Genomic DNA, 16,900 nt, shown 5'->3' with positions numbered 1-16,900 from the left:
GGCTCATCTTGCCATCACCTCTCCAGCTCCGCCACCCCAGAGAAACCAATTCAGACTGCTGCTCCACATCGTCATGGCATGTTGGCCAAGGAAGATGGAGTCCTTTCAGGTTCTTGGCTACAACCCCCCATTGCTGCCCCCACCCCCCCTCGCTGCTTCTCAACATTTCCTCAGCAAGCCTGGTGTATCAGCAGGGTAGCTAGACAGCCCGATAGGAATGCTCCTGAGAATCTGTTGGAGTTATTCTGCACATTATGTGACCTTTTAAAGTTTCTCTAAAATTGCGTGTGTGTTTGGGTGTGTTTTGTGATGCCACTCTGAGCCTGCCTTTGCGTGGTTATACTGTCAGATTAGCAACAATATCTGAGAGATATGAAGCCCGCATTATGCATTTAAACAGACTGATTGTGAAGTTTATCAGTAATAGGTTATCGGTAACAGCAAAACCAAACACCCACCGCCCACCCGTGGCTTTGTAAAGTTGGCAATCTTTTTTTTAACACCCTGCTGTTTGCTGGGAATTTTTTTCACTAGGCTCTCAAGATTTGTATACATAAACTCTACTGCTTGGTTGTTCTTCAAAGTTGATTTGAATTATACCCTCTGCATTATGCAGCTTGATAGGAAATAAATCTCTTCAAATGAATACACTGGATGGAGGGAGGTGGTGAATGTGTGTGTGTGTGGGAGGGGGGGCAGGCACTGAGTGGAGATTGGTGTCGTATGTTAACATAAATTAAAATCTATCTGCAGAGGGGCTCGGAGAAAGAAAGAGAAGGGAGAATGTGACAAAAATTGGATTTGAAGAACAAAAAAGAATGAGGTAAGAGAGCTCTGATAAGTTTTGGTGTTTCAGTACAAACGTACTGAACACAAATTCCTTTTGTTAGCTCCTTATTTTGTTTTGGTATTAGCTGCTTTACTTCATTAGTCAGTTAGCTGTGTTGTTTTTCTTTACCTCCTTAAAGCTCAGAGGCCTCAGGCATCTCAATGCGCACTGGCTGAATGTCGAGGTGGCTGTATTAAAGGTTGGTGGTGGCTGTGATGGTGGGGTGCAGCAGGGTGACGAACAGAGTGCAGGAGGGAGGGACGGGGGTCCGGTGAAAGGCAGCAGGCTGCACAGTGAATGGGAAAGGGAGGATGGGGGGGGGGGGCATTAGCCGCGGAGGCAGATTGGGGGGTGGTGAGGGTGGTGGGGGGGCCTCCATTGGTTCAATGCAACGGCCAGAGCAGCTGTGAAAAGAGGTCTCCCCTTTTTCCCACGCCCAGTACGACGCAGAAACCCTGCTTCAGCCTGCCAGGGTCAAGTCACATTTCTAATATATACACTGGGCCTGCAGACTCGCACAATGCATACGCACAGCTCATTTATTTTATGTATGCACACAGACAGACACACACTTGTATGCACACAGCGAGTAGACAGCCCCTCAGACAGAGGCAGAGGAGGGGGCCGCTGCAGAGAGAGAGGGAGTATTATGACACTGATTTCTATCCCGTTGGCACCATTGTTTTGTCGTGGGTCCTGCAAATTAACAAGCTGACATGCAAACACACACACACACACACAAAGATTTCTCCACTACACCTGCTAGTTGGAGCAGTTTCAGTTTGTGTGGAAAAAAATTTCAACAAGAACATCCTTTATCATAAAGTCTCTTAGCCTGGATCCTTGTACAGATTTTCCATTAAGACACATATCTCAAAGTCCTCTTTATGCTTCGACTAATATATCTGTTGGAGTCTTAACCGTAAACACCAACGATTGTGTCATCCACCTGCCCTCCTGCCGCCGCCGCATCTCAGCCCCTCTCTTTCCTTCACACGTTTACATCTCAGCCACCATTTACAAACTATAATCATATTCTGGGTGGGGGTAGGGGGGTGGATGGATGTAAACGCTTTGTCCTGACAAACCCCCACCCTTTCCCCCACCACCACCCCAGTGCCAGATGCCCTGCTGTATTGTGTGGGTGCTGGGGGCAGACAGGCAAGCAGCCCCCTTCCTCTGTCCCTCCCCCCCTCTCTCTCTCTGCACCATGATGTCACCCTACTTGTCTGTCTGTCTGTCTGTCAGGACCTTGACAGGAACTTGAGTGTGGGAAGGAATGGCGTTCAGGATGGAAAGGGAGATGTGGGGGCTGGTAGAGGTTCAAGGAGTGGTTTAAGTTTGGGAGGGAATTTTCTTTGGGGGAGAGTCTGGGGTTGTGTATTTGGAAGAGAGTGTTTGGCCCCAGAGGTCAGCAAGTGGACTTGAGCATAGAGCGAGTGTGTGTGTGTGTGTGTGTGTGTGTGTGTGTGTGTTTTGGGGTCGGGGTGCTCTCCTAGCAACTCTAAAGAGATGTGGAATTTAGATGAGTCTGTGTCCTCCAGTAATTCAGTCGTTCAAACTCCTCGGTTAGCCACACAAAAGGCCTGACCAGCGAGGATATAAAGAAGAGGAGAAAACAAAAGCACCTGTTTTCACTTTTCTCTATTTGCTCATTGTGGATTCCACTGAGTACTTTTGCAACTGTGCACGGATGAAGCAAAGTCATGACAGTCTGAAGCTGCTTTAGCCCAACGATTGCAACAGAGAGTGTAATGCATGGTGTGATACTAAGAAATATCCAGGATATTACACATAAGAGTGGAATTCAGTGCTCTCGTTGAATGAACTGACTGAATCTTCATGAAGCTTTCGCCTCCAAAGTGAAATTGATATTTCCTTTGTATTTTTCTTGTTTTTCTTAAAATGTGGGAAATGGGAGCAATTTTAGCTCAAACACCCCGTCTCACTCCTAAACCTGTTCCAGGATTACTTCCTATAAATATTTCATTACAGGAATGAATATTATTCAGATTTATATTGTGATTTATACTCAAATTGTACTGCAATGGTTCTTGTTTTTTGTGTAGAACTAGTAAGGCCACTAAGGTGAGAGGCAGGCTTTTATCTTGGATTAGGAGGGATATGAATTTTAAATTGTGTTTGATATGGCTACTTTTTTAAAAAAAATTACCTCATTACAAATTCTTAAAATAACATTTGAATTAAAAAAACAGCCCCAAAATGCTGTTAATTTCAAATCTTAACACCTGAATGCAATATGCCTCCTTCCTCGCTGAAAAGTCTTATTGTAGTGTCGATCCGCAGGAGGTTACAAGTTTTCACATCATGCTGTAAGTTAAATTTAAGATGAAGACTGGTTTCCAAACTAGTTGTGTCATAAATCTTGCTTGTACGTGAAAGAGTGTGTGCACAGAGAAACATTCCCCCTTCAAAAGATGAATGTGAAAACATTCTTCTAGTTTCATACTCAGACCATTCATCAGTCTGCACAGTGAAGGTCAAACATCCAAGTGTACCAAGTGTAACAAAAAGTGAAACACATTTTTGATGGACAGGAACTTAAAGCCTTTTAAAGATGAACCAGTTAAATGTGTTTTTTTTTTATTCACTCCGACTAAGCACATCATCTTTTGAACTGTCATGAGCATCAATAACTCATAACGTAAAAAGCTTATATTGGCATTTACAGTAGTGAAAAAGTTCTGGCATCATGTTATCATTTTAAATGCACTGCTGTCAATCTATAACAAGAGACATTACTCCCCTGATTCCTAAAATGACTTTATTAAGAAGATTTTTTTTTACCCGACAGCAGAAATGTGGTTGCACTGCGCACCAGAAAACACAAACAACAGGCATCTTTTTCAGCTGGCAAACACTTACTAGGATAAAGACACTACCATTGTGATTCATCCTCTGTCTCTTTGGACTCCTGCCTTTGTATGTCTTCCACCTTTTTGCTCTTTCTGTCTCTTGCTTTAATAGTTGTCCCTCTCCCTCCCTCCCTCTCTGGCTGTGTGAAGAGGTGATAGTATTGGGAGACAATGGGAAAGACTCACTTAATTAGCTGGACGAGAAGATGCATTGTGGCAATTACTGAGCACAAAGGGCGGGGAAGGTATGGCTCTGTAATGTGCTGTTGTGTGTATTTGCCTGGCCGTTGTTGCCTGGAGTGCAGGCAGGCCTTTATAGGGGAGAGTGAAAGCAGTAACAATGGAAGACAGGATGTACTCCACATGTAGAGCCATTTCCAGTCCTTTTATAAACACGGACAAAAGATGTTACGGTCTCTTAATGGTTGGAAATGCAGAAAATGTTTTTCTTCTTTGGATTGTGGAGCCTGAAATTTACAGGTCTGGTGGGTTGTACACAGTAACTTTCCAAGTGTACTTCTTGTATAGTTTTGTAGTGATTATTTTGGTGCCACTTCATATTACACAGATGAGTTACAAGAGTTACAAATACGTTGTAGCGCAGTTTGCAAATTAAACAACTAGGGCTGATGATTTTCACTTAATTAACAATTAATCTGGATATCTGTTATGTCTGAGGGAAATTCACAAAGAAACCCTGCCCTCTTACAGTGCCATTTTGAGTAAGGTCTCCCTGGCTGGTGTTTATCCTTCTCCAGCATAACATATTTTGTCTTTGAAGCTACTGCAGCTCTGGCCAGATGAAATGTTGACTGATTGCCTTCTGTAAAGTGCACGTGGCAACCCAAATGTTGTTCTTATCAATGGCTTACAGCTAATCTATAAAGTATTACTACAAAATATAACAAACATTAAAAGCTATGATTAGAATGTATAAACTCTTTTATAAATTGCACTTTCTAAGAAACTTGTACTGTAATATGATATTTGACCTTGTTGTGTAACACACAGTGACTAATTTCCCAGTTTCCTCTTTCCGTGTCCATTCAACCATCCTCTTCATTCTATTCCTGATTGTCCCGTTGCTGTGTGCAGAGCTGGACGTGCCACTTTCTATTTCTGACTGGCTATGAGTGGGCTGCTGCTTGGTGCCACTGCGTGTTGTGTGTGTGAGTGTAGAGTTGGGTATGGCAAAGAGCATCCTCCTCTAGTGGAGAGGCCTGAGGGGATTTCTTTCATGAAGTCAGATAACATCCAGGCGACCCCCTCTTCCCTTTTTTATAAGAGTTCTTTAACCTTGATAAATGAAGTAGAGGCAGGGAAAGAGGGAGGAAAAAGTTATGGGGTGTGGTGGGGGATGAGGAGGGAGGGGAGATAGAGATAGATGGGGGGGGGGGGACACACCAGCTCCCTGGCCGGCTTGCTCTCAGGATCAATAACGTTCGGAGAGCTGCTGAGCACTCCTGTCTGGCAGCTCTACCATAGGGGATGGAAGGAATAAAGGGAGGGAGGAAGGGGGAAGATGGGAGGGAAAAGCAAGAAAAGGAGTGTTGTGAAAGCCTCTCTATCTCCCTCTTGTCACCCTTTTTTTGCAAAGAGAGCGAATTGAGATGGACAGTGATGTAAAGATGTAAGGATGAAGGGGTGGAGAGCAGCATAGACGGAGGGGACTTTAGACCAATGCACCTATCCACCTCTACTGTGCCACCCACCTGCCCGCCTGCCAGGAAAACACACACACGTGCACGCACACTTGCACACACACACACAAACACACACATACTTACTTACAGTGGTCTCCTTTTACGGAGCCACAAGGTTACAGAGTGTCGATACATACGCGCACAGCCCTCCGACAAATGGGATTTGGCATGTTCAATCAACAGTGCTGCCAAATCCCTGTTGTTAAGTGTTGCAGAGCCATATCTGTCTGCAGTGGGCCTGAGCTATGCCACCAAGGCCCGCTAACTGTCCCCTAAATATCCTCTATTAATGTCCTCTGTAATAGAATTATCTGCTTTATTTGTCATTGGATTTAAATAGTGTGTGTGTGTGTGTGTCCTGTAAATAGGAATCAGAGAGGCATTTTTCTCATTGTGCATCTGTTGTAAAAAATAAAGCCTCTTTCACCCAAGCCTTGAGGTCATGAACACCTGAGCTCTCTTCCTCTCTTCTTTCTCCCTCTTCTTCTCGATTTCCTTGCTTAGAGTTTAAGTTGCCAGTCTCTCTCCTCTGGCCATCTCTCCTGGCCTCTGTTAGACCTGATCCTTTCATCTCCCCCCAGCTCCTAATCCCGTGCTAGAGAAGCCTTCTCTTCACCCCTCCGCTGCATTCCATGGCTCTCTTTTTAACTTCATGCCTCTTCTTATTTTAGCGTGTCCCTGTGCTCCTTACACTGGTTCTCCTCCTTTTTATTCTCTCTTCTTCACCCCCCCTTTTTTTATCACCTCTGCCTCTACTTGTTTTCAGCCTTTCTCCCTCTGTCTCCTGCATCAATCTTCCTCTTCCTCTCTTACTTCCCTCTGTCCTTAATTAAGTTAGTGATCAGTTGACTGCCCCTATCATTGGTGGAGAGCAGGTTGGTCCTCCCATCCCAGGAGGGGGGTACATTGTCTGAGCTGGTTGACCAGTGTAATCCCCCCTACCAGGGACAAAGGGCACTACCCTCACTTCCTCAGCCACCTCTGAGGGGCATTAGCCCCCTGACGAGAGCTGTGTCCCGGCCTGCCCCTGCATGCCTGACAACCCAGCATCACGTTGCTGGCTCTTTCCTTATCTGAGGAGAGCAATCTGACCCAGACAGCTGGACCAGCAGAGATCTCTGAATAAACCAAAGTTCATTGAAGACCATGCACATTAATGGGATTCCTTAATTCTTAATTCCACCACCCCATCATCCACCCACCCCTACACACACATACACACACACTCACACACTGACACAGGGAACAAGTAGGTAAGGTTGCTATGGGAACGGTTGGTCAGAGCTTACCAGAGGGGAAACAAACAAAGTACTGTTCATGAAAGCAGGTTGTTCTGTGCAGAAGGAGCAGTGATACTGTGTGTGTGTGTGTGTCTGCAAATGAGGGTTATGTGTTACGCCCATTGATTAGACAGGTGTGAAGCAAACTGCATCCGCTTGTATGTTTACATGTCCTTTTCACCATTACTTTCTAAAATCTTCTTCGGATGTTCAGTGATGGCAGCTTCCAAAAATTGATGAGATGATGAGATGTCTGTAAAGCCCATATGGCAGCATAGCGTTGCTTGTTATATGTGAGGTATCCAAGTAATGAAAGCTGAGAATGCTTTCATCCTTTAGCATTGGGGCTACAACTAATAATCATTTTCATGAATGATTAATCTGATGTTTATTTTCTCAATGAATCGTTTTGTCAATATAAGGAGACTGTTTATAATGGCCATTACAATTTTATGGATCCCAGGGTGATATTGTCAGATGAACTGTTTTGTTTGACGCATGCCCAATAATTGTTAATTCACTGTAATGATAAGATAAAGACAAGCAGCAAATGGTTGCATTTCACTCAAAAAATGCCAATAGTTGTTTTTCTGTTAAATGACCGATCCATCGATTGATTGTTTGAGGTCTGATTAACTCCACTAACTGTTTAAACCAATAGCTAATATGTGCGTAGCAGCAGCGGATGTACATGTGGATTAATTTAATTTAATTTTGCTGATTTCCTGGAAATTCAGTTTGTCAAAGATTTGTGCCACACTGGATGTAAATTTCACTTGTGTCAATCCAGAAAGCAGCCTGCATTTCCCACTGCCTACTGGTTCAGCTTTCTCAGTTTCTTTTCCTTTCAAATTATATCTCCTCTCCCCTGGAAAAGTAGGTCTCATGGTAGTTGGATGTCACCTCATTCGAGTCACAGACGGCAGCACCCTTCGCAGTTCTCATTTTCCATCTTTCCCCTTTCTCCACTTTTCTCTGCTTTCCCCCTGCTGGAGCATATGTACAAAATGTGTCTGAACTCCAAATCAGCATACAAACCCGCTGTGTTTTTTTTGTTCACATGCCTTCCTCGTTCTGTCTGTGTCCCCACCCCCTTTAATGGCTCTTTAGCCCTCCGCTCGACCAGAGAATTTCTCATAGGAGAACTCCCACTCTGAAAGCTTGTGGTTATTTAGGGGGCGCTCCCTAAAAAATGTTATTTTTAGTATCAACGGTAGAAACAGTAGATCACATTTGATTTGTGTGGCATTTTTGTAGTGCAATACCTTTCTGTAAGTACATCATGCGCCATGTTGGTTTCACACGATCGATCAGTTTGATTTGTTTTAACCACGCTGCTAATGTTGGCTGTAGCTATTGTTAGAAAAATATGTTAGGACTATAATATACACAAAAATCCGAATTTTGAAGAATTATTGTGGTTATGTTGGTCTACCATTTCGTAATGTTGCTAGTCGTAAATCCTTAACCCATACATTAGCAGAATGCTAACGCTTTATGGGCAAATCTGCCTCCCCTGTACAACCGAGCATTAGTATTTTTTCATTTCAATTCAGTCCAATATAAAATGCATACTATATTTGCAAAAACTAAAAATTGTGCCTTTTTTGTCCGGAAGTAGGGATAAATAATTATTTATTTTAGCCGTTTAGCTCCGTTCACTCCTGTTCATTGAGGAATACCTCGCGAGTGCCCTCTGGGTGAATTGCAGCCAATTTCAGTCCAGTGGCATCAATAGGAAGTGGACAAGCTGTCCGTAAAAAGGCTCTGACTTGGCTGCTTGAGCAATATTTATTGTGCCGTAGTCTCAGCCCCACACCCCCATCCCCCCACTCCCTGAAACAAACAAGTCCAATGCCATGGGGCAAAGCACCCCCGACGCCACCACCTCCACTCCACCTTCTCCGCCCCGTGTTCCCTCTGCCCCTCGCTCCTTCAGCACTGACAGATAGACAAACGCACTGTTCTCTCTTTCTTTGCCTTTCACCTCTCAAACCTCCCTCCATCCATCCTGCTGGATGGGTACAATGCAGGCGCTCTATCCTGCGGCAGGGAGAATGCAGCCCTGAACTAACAATATCACCAAGGCTGCCTGAATGCCGCCGAGTCCCATTGTGCTCTGTCAGAGGGGAGTTAACACCCATGTCTGAGCCCAATGAATAGTATTATTGTGTCTGAGACATGCACCGCACCCCCAGTCCCCATCCTTGTCCCCCTAACTCAACTCGTCCCACTCTCCCAAACATGCCTCTCTTGTCCCAACAGTGTAACCCCCCCATACCAGTCTCGCACCCCCTTTGCTCTTTCCTTAACAGACAGATCTAACTCCCAAAGCCTTACCGGCCCACCGACTCTAAACCTCTGCACTTTACTTCTCTATTCCCCTGGCAGTCGGCCCGTGGGCTTTAGTCTCTTTTTCAGGCCTGCAGAGGGGTGGAGAGAGGTGGACAGAAAGGCTGTCACAGCTCTGCAGTGGCTGGAACGAGGACATTTTGGAGATCGTGTGATTGGTGCGGCGTGGTGAAATGTGGGGTGGTGGGGGTTGAATTTGGCCATGGCTCTTTTTCTGTTGAGAAACACAATGGGACCATGAATCCTCAAAGAAATGTCCCCCAACTGCTATTATCATAAGAAGAGGGCTGTTGGACCCATTTGAATAATTCTAGATGATACAAAAGCTGAGATGTTTTCTTTGACAAAGTTTCTATGGAGCACCACTGCTCTGACCAAAACATTTCCATTCCTTCACACTCGAAGACAGAAAGTGAGGAAAAAGTAGTTTGAAATAGCCCGTCATTTTTAAATGTTGCTTTCTATAAACAATAAGGACATATATAAAACTCAGCGGGCTTGTGAAGCTAAGAGAGAGCAACGGAGGGTGGTTGTTGAAGAGAAACTTTTCCTGTAAATATTTCTAATGTATTCTATTGACGCAGTGGTGATTTTTATAATGGGCCCTCTCGCTGTATTTTGCTATCTGCAGCACATCAGAATCTAATAGCTGAGAGTACCTTTGGCAGACACTATCTCTCTGCCTGACACACTTAACTCTCAGGCCTCCAATCCCAGCAGTTTCTACTCTCCAAGGTTAGCAGGTTCACATTACCGACTGGGAGAGGATGCCAGAATCCTCACCCCTGACTTCTTGCTGATCAAAGACCAGGATTGACATTCAGAGTGGGTAAAATGCTGAAAGTTAAGATTAACTTGTTTTTTTCTCCATCTCTGTCTCTGGTTGTTTGTGTACAGCAGGAAGAGAAGGAGGAGGAGGAGGCAGTGGAGGAGGAAAAGAGAAGCAGAGTGGGTGGAAGGATGGAAGGAGAGATGGATAGAAGCAGTTCGAGGAGGTGGTTCGAAGCGGGTGAACCCAGAGCAGGTGAACACAGCTGTGGATCGCCATGGGCTCTCTGGCTGCCTTCCTCCTGTGGGCCCAGTGCTGCATACAGGGGTCCTGGGGAGCCTGCAGGGGCCAGCCAAAGCTGCGGCATTGTGGGCAGGCTAGGCCAGCCAAGCCAGGAGAGAGGCAGGTGAGGCGGGTGAGCCGAGCTCTCATCCCCGCCGGCTAGGAGCCTCCGCGGCAGAGCGGAGCAGCACGGAGCAGCAGAAATCAATACAGAGGAGAGAGGCTAGCAGAGGTTGCCCAGCACCGCCTGCAGGCCTCAGAGCCCAGGGACCAACTACCACCACTACTCCCAGCTCCTCTCGCTCCTCTCTCAATCTCTCTTTCTAGCTTTCTCCAACAGTCCCAGCACCAGCCAGGGCCAGGGCCCTAACCCTGCAACCGCCCCACACGCAGTGTGTGTGTCAGTAGGTGCACATGTGTTTGTTAAATAGAGAGGAAAAAGGGAGAGGGAAGAGACAGAGAGAAAGTCTTTGTGTGTGGTTCAGCCAGAGGGTTTTTTGCTGCGTCCAACACCACTTGATAAAACTTTGTCAGAGAGCCACGGAGACAGCAAGAGAGGGAGGGAGAGTAACGGAAGAGGAATAAGACAGGACGTCAAAGGTCTCTTTTCTTCCAGCTCCCTCCCTCTTATTACTCATTCCACCTTAACTGTTTGAATAAGGATCCATCGGAGACGGTACACAGGACGTTTCTGCTTTGTCCCACTTCCAAGCACGTAGCGCACAATATTCCAAAGATCTCACGAGCCAGGATGAAAGAACAATTTGAACTTTTTCTCTCATCCACTGTATCAGACACAACCTGTCTTTTCGCCTTAGATTTTCTTACCCTCACTACAGCAGCTCCCATCAGAGGATATGGCAGTGCAGTATTGATCTATAAGGTGGAAGAGAGGAAGACCGGCCCGGGCTTTCATACCTCTCTCTCTCTCTCTATGTGTGTGTGTGTGTGTGTTGAAATAGCAGCTGAAGTCCACTTACTGCTGTGCAGCAGGGATCCCATGGCAGCACAAGTGAATGGCTGCTAATTGAATGAGAAATGAAAAGGACAGTAGTTGTACCTGTTCAGTCCACCCCCCCAACCTGACTGTTTTATTTTATATCTGACATTTTTCTTCTCCACGTGTACAAAACTCCTTCTCCACACAAAGAGGCTTGCTTGTCAGATATTTTAGCAAATTGGTGATGTCTGAAGAAAAAGTCCTCAGGGAAACTGCTAGACACATCTGGCTGAAAACTGCAGCTTTCAGAGGTCATACCAAAAACCATACTGCACTGTACATATCTGTGGACTTGGGAGGACATTAAAGGACATATGGAAAGTTTTCGAAGCGTGAAAATCTACAACAGGATTCATACCTCTTGGTGAGTACAGTATCCTCATTTAATTTAAAGCTTCTTTTGTGGGAAAAAGAATACAATTACATGATTTTGAAATATATGTTGAACAAAGCAAGAAGAATAATAGGAATTAGAAATATTTCCCCCTCCTGGTAGCAGTGTTATGATAAAATACCATCACTGTTCAGAGGTTCGTGTGTGTTTTTAAAGTGAACACAGACATGTTGTGTTGCAGTTGATCTCCTCAGTCAGTTCTCTATAGGAGCCCTGGGCTGTGATCATACTGTCACCGAGTGTTGGAGGAGTTCGTTGTTGTTGCCTGTACCAGGAAGGTATTAAAGCGCAACTCCCCCTCGCCTGCCAATCTCCTGGCACACAGAGAGAGACTGGCGCCTCTGTACGCCTCAGCCTGGCAGCGACCCATGCTTACAAAATGGCTGATTCCTGTCTGCCAGCTGTCTCCCTCAGCCAAGATGGCGCTCGGTCGCTTTTTAATGCCCGCTGTTTGCCATCTGCCCTCTAATTGTTAACGGCTATGCAAATATCTTGTAATTGCATTTGCATGCACCTAATGCTTAACCCCTCCCCCTCGGTTTAAATAATAGTGTTAGCATAAAGAAAGAAAAAAAAGGAAGCACAATCCTGCATGTTTGCTGGGTGAACACACGGCAGGAACAATTAGCCGTGTTTTTGCCATCCTCTTTCCTTTGCTTTAAGCTCACCTTATGCAAATCAGTGATGGCGTGTTCTTGCTTTTGATGCTAGCTGAAAAATGGAGCGTCACCCTGTCTTTCTCTGAGCGACTCATTCGGAGACGCTCATGTGTCTTCTCATTGTGCCATATGTGACATCTGTGGTTGGCTGCATTAGCAGGGTACCCTGCCTGCTCTGACAGGCAAAGCCCACACTGTAAAGGGGAGCAGGAGCAAGGGAGAGGCATAACATAATGACCTCATTAGCATGCTCAGCACTCCCTGCTATAGGCCGTGGTGCGCTGCTGCGCCGTGGGACCCACGGGCGTACGCCCTTCTCACAGCACTAAGCATGCAACATTGTGTTCTCCCCACACAATGCAGTGCTTCATACAGGCTTTATTACGCCTTGTCAAAGCGCAGGGGGATCAGGGGTATCAGTGCAGAAGCAGCAGGATACAGGCTGTGTACGTGGAACAGGAGATGTATTGGTGCTTTATGGTCTTAATGTGGTGTTAGCTGTGCTGATGGATCCTCTGTTGCTGCTGTTGTGTGTGACTGTGTGTTTATGTTTGTGTATGTGTGTGTGTGTGTGTCTGCAGTCCATATGTGTGTGTTTGCGCAATTGTCCGTTTCATTGTGAACTCCCGTGCCATTCATGGTCGTTTTCACCTGTCAGTGCTAATTATTGGAGAGGGTGATTTGGTGAATTGTCTGTGTCCTGGAAATAGGCTATCATCCACTCTGAAGACCTACTGTATGGTATCTGTTGTCTGTCTCTCGTAGTGTAGCCTTGAACTTCACAGCAAGGACTGGAGGACGACACGCATATGATCTTTCTCCCTCAGGAAGAGCTCATGACAAAGGAACAGTGTTTCTACAAATAGTTTCCTACAGTACAGCAAGGCACTGTATATGTATTGTCCTTGGAATCTGTGTGGGGATTTGGAAATATATTATCTTTTTAAGTCTTTTGGTAACAATTGCTGTCATTTACCCATCCACAAAAGGCTGGTCCACGGCTGTTATCGTCTTCTCTGTCAGTCTCAGGCAGATTTAATCAAGCTTCTCTGTCTAATCAGCCCATGCTGACACTGATGAGGCTGTAGTGGAGAGTGGGTTAGTGTTAAGAGCCCACACTAGCTGTAGTTAGCCTGGAGGCTACTTTATCCTTTTGTGTGTGTGTGTGTGTGTGTGTGTGTTTATGTGGGGGGTGAGGGGGCAGTCAAGAAGACAGGTAGAAAAGCTCAGATCTGCTCACATGATACAGTGAGGCATCGACAGTCCACAGTTAATTAATTTTATGTGTGGATTTTTATTTAGCTGTTTTTTTTCCCCCAGGTTAATAAATCTTGTGGAACTTAGGTTAGAAAAAAAGGTCTACAAGAAGAGAGTGATATAGATACAAAAAAAAAGTCTGATAGAGGAAAATATGTCAGTTAAAAAGATTTTAAACCTATCATATAATCTGAAATGTGGATGTGTGTGAGGGAACCATAGGAGGGCAGGCTTTGGTGGTGGAGGGAGAGGGACAGAGGACTAGCCGCAGGAGGTGGGTGTTATGTTCATCTGGCCCTTCATAAAACATGTGGTCCTCAGTGTTTGACTTGAATATGCAAATTAAGAATAAACAATACCCACCCATTTTATCTCCCATGATCCAAACTATGGCAACTCACTACAGACTGTCATGACTGTTACATACATTCTCATGAACACACTCACTCACACACACACACACACACACACCTGGCCTATCCATACCAGGTGGATACAGGTGTGTCCATTCACACATCCTCACAGGAGAAAAAGGCACGCACTCCGACATCATGTCTGCCAGAAAGCTTTTATTCGATGACTGTTAGAGCCACATGTGTTACTAGGCTGCTGCAATTATGCATAATTCAACACATAAAGAACACGTCTATGTGTCTGAAGGACTCAGAGGAGAATATCCATTCTTTTCATTCTCACAGGCTTTAAGGACAAAAACCTTCAACAACAAAGCTACATGTATGACATACTTCCTATGCTGGCGTAATTTGTAACCAAATGATTACAAGAGATCATTTTCTTAATTGCTCAAATTATGTGCATTTGCATTAAACATATTCTGTCTGACTTATGAATATTAAAGAAACAAAAAGGAACAACATTTTGCTGAAGGCAGAAAGTTGTTCTAGCAAGACAAGTTACATGATAAAAAGCATTATTCAGTTGGAGTGAGATGTAAAAACTTCACCATACTATGAGCAAAATTGTATATCACCTCAGTCCTTAGAGACAGATAGTTTTATAACATTATGTAAACCAGTTATTTAGAGGTGTTTTAACGGATAATTTTTGCGGTGCGGCTTGAATGTGGATTGTTAGTTTGTGTGTGTGATTGTCGTCCAGTCTGCTGCAGCTTTCCTCATTCAGACTGCCCACTGCTTTTTATTTGCTTAGGTATTGATTGAATGTGTTCCACCCACTGAAGTAATAGTTGCTGAAAGCATTTACAGCCATCGCTCAATTCATCTTGGCCCGTTCCAAATGTCTTTTTTTCTTTGTTGTGACCAAACAAATAAGTGTTCGGTTCTTTCTGGAAACAATTTATCATTTAAATAAAAAATGAAATCTGAATACAAGCTGTAAAAATTGGTCAGTTTATGATTTGCCATTTTCAGGTATCTTCCTCATATGAAGAGTTGTTGTATGACGCCAAAATTGCAGAAACTGTGTGTATGTGTTATGTTTAAGGAACGATTTGATTTTCAAGAACCTGAATGGCATTTTATTTTGAAGAGATTGCTGAGCCAAAATGATAAGAAAAAGCCTTTTGTAAAATGCACATTTTTTACCATATTTGTTATTCTTTTTAAACATTTTCCCACACATCTATATGGAATATATATTGATAAAATAAAAGCTAAAGATAGCCATCTTATGTCATTGACATTTTTTATTTATAATCTTTTCAATAATTCTGAAAATTAATGCATTATTTTGTTAAACAGATTGTCTTGCTGTTATTAAATGATCCATGTTTCTTTGAAGAAAAGCAGTTTTTGTGCTTCTGATAGTAACAACCATTTTATTTGTCAAGGTGTGGGCCAAAATGAATTCAGTTCACTGATACTCAACCAAATTCCTGACGTGAAAATGTCCTCCTTAGCAAGTAATTCCGGGAGTCAAGTGTGGCTGCTGCTTCTGCTGCTGTTTCCTCAGAGCTGCAACACTGAGCCCCAAGTCTGATTATAGACTCAGGGAAAAAACAGTCAGGCATTTATCCAAGTCACTGATTATGTCATTTCAACAGGCTGCAAACAGTCAGACGGCCTAGACAGCTCTGAGGGGAGAATTATGAAGCCGGAGTGGAATGGAGGCTGTATGAAAAGGAAATGAAAATGGAGTAGTGCTGTATGTGTGATTAAACTGCCTGCTCGCCAGCAAAAGGCCATGCTGCTGTAGCACAGGCCTGAGATTTGGCCATAATGAAAATGTGAAGGTGGAGGGGTTTGAACCCCCTGAATGACGTGTATGAGCACACACACGCACATACACGCACACACACACACACACACACTCTTGCACATACATTATAGTAGTAGTGTTAGTGCTCAAGCTGAATGTGAGCCATTGAGAGAGACTGCAGATGCAATGTGAGACGTAAAGAAGAGAGGCAAAATATTGTGTGTACAGAAGGAAAGCCTACCTGAAGTGAAAATAAAACATTCGGATTAATGTTTAGCAGGTAATTCATACGAGTCACAGATAATCCTGGAATTGCATGAAATCCTGGAGAGACAGGACCGTGGCAGCAGTATACATATTAAACTGCACCATTCAGATGCAGAGTCATCGGGCGTGGGAACAGACTAAATGATTAGGCAATGAGTTGGTCGGTGCAGTTGGAGGGGGTTGTGGTTAGTTTATGGCTAGACGCCCCAGCTGCACTGACTTCCATTCAGAAACAGGTTAGAAAGACCTCAAGGGTCAAGGTCAGGGGGGTTAGGGGTTTGGGGGTATCAGTGCAATGTCGAGCTGTGTGTGTGTGTGGTTCATCTGCTGTTCATCCTCGACTGGCTGGCTGTCTGTCTGTAAGCTGCCTCTGTGTTTGCTTATTTTATAAGCTGCTTCTTATTGCTTCGCTCCAGGGACAACTTGAGCTGGGAAGCAGGGGAACCCAACCCCCTTCAGTCAGCCCCTGGCCAGTCTCCAGCCGGCCCTGAGCCAAATCAAGCCAGAAATCAGTCCTGCAGCCCAGTCAACCCCCTGGTCAAACAACCTCCAGTCAAACACAGTCAAACCCAGTCAGACACTTTGACAGCCCCCCTTGTCTGTCTCAGTCTGCTGCCTCCTGTAATTTAACATGTCGGCACCGGGGTTCATCCTATGTGCATGACACACTCGGAAACGGTGAACACTTTGGTTGGATGCGTGCGGACATCATTTTAAATCATCACATTTTAAAATTCACTCTGATACACTCTATGTCTTAGCCTGGGCCATTTGCTAATTTCATATGTTGTTTTGCCATGTGTCACATTTTCATGATGAAGGCACCCATCAATAGCAATCCTCTTTACTGGTGAAATGCTGTTGGTCACTGTATCACTGCCATTTCATCAAATCATCTGAGAGGCGAGTGCGTGAGCTTGCGGCATGTTAGGCGTCTTTGAAATAAACAGTGTAAGCCCTTTAAGAGGAGGGACTGCAGCGTGTGGGGAGAGGAGAGGAGAAAGAGGAGATGTGGGGAGAGGTGAGGAAAAAGAGAGGAAGGAAAGAAAGAGAG

The 16,900-nt window shown here is 44.6% G+C and overlaps 1 long non-coding RNA gene across 1 annotated transcript in view; it reads left to right on the top strand.

Annotated features, from left to right (window-relative positions):
* LOC124061156 overlaps positions 1 to 16,900 on the top strand; it is a 37,600-nt gene that overhangs the window by 13,269 nt on the left and 7,431 nt on the right. The window contains exon 3 of the long non-coding RNA XR_006843686.1: positions 9,938 to 11,455. This is a non-coding gene — a long non-coding RNA (uncharacterized LOC124061156). The remainder of the gene's footprint in view (positions 1 to 9,937; positions 11,456 to 16,900) is intronic.

The sequence above is a fragment of the Scatophagus argus genome, chromosome 6, assembly GCF_020382885.2.
Source record: "Scatophagus argus isolate fScaArg1 chromosome 6, fScaArg1.pri, whole genome shotgun sequence".
Classification (NCBI taxonomy): domain Eukaryota; kingdom Metazoa; phylum Chordata; class Actinopteri; family Scatophagidae; genus Scatophagus; species Scatophagus argus.
Note: the sequence above shows the minus strand (reverse complement) of the source record. Positions and strands in the feature narration are given on the sequence as shown.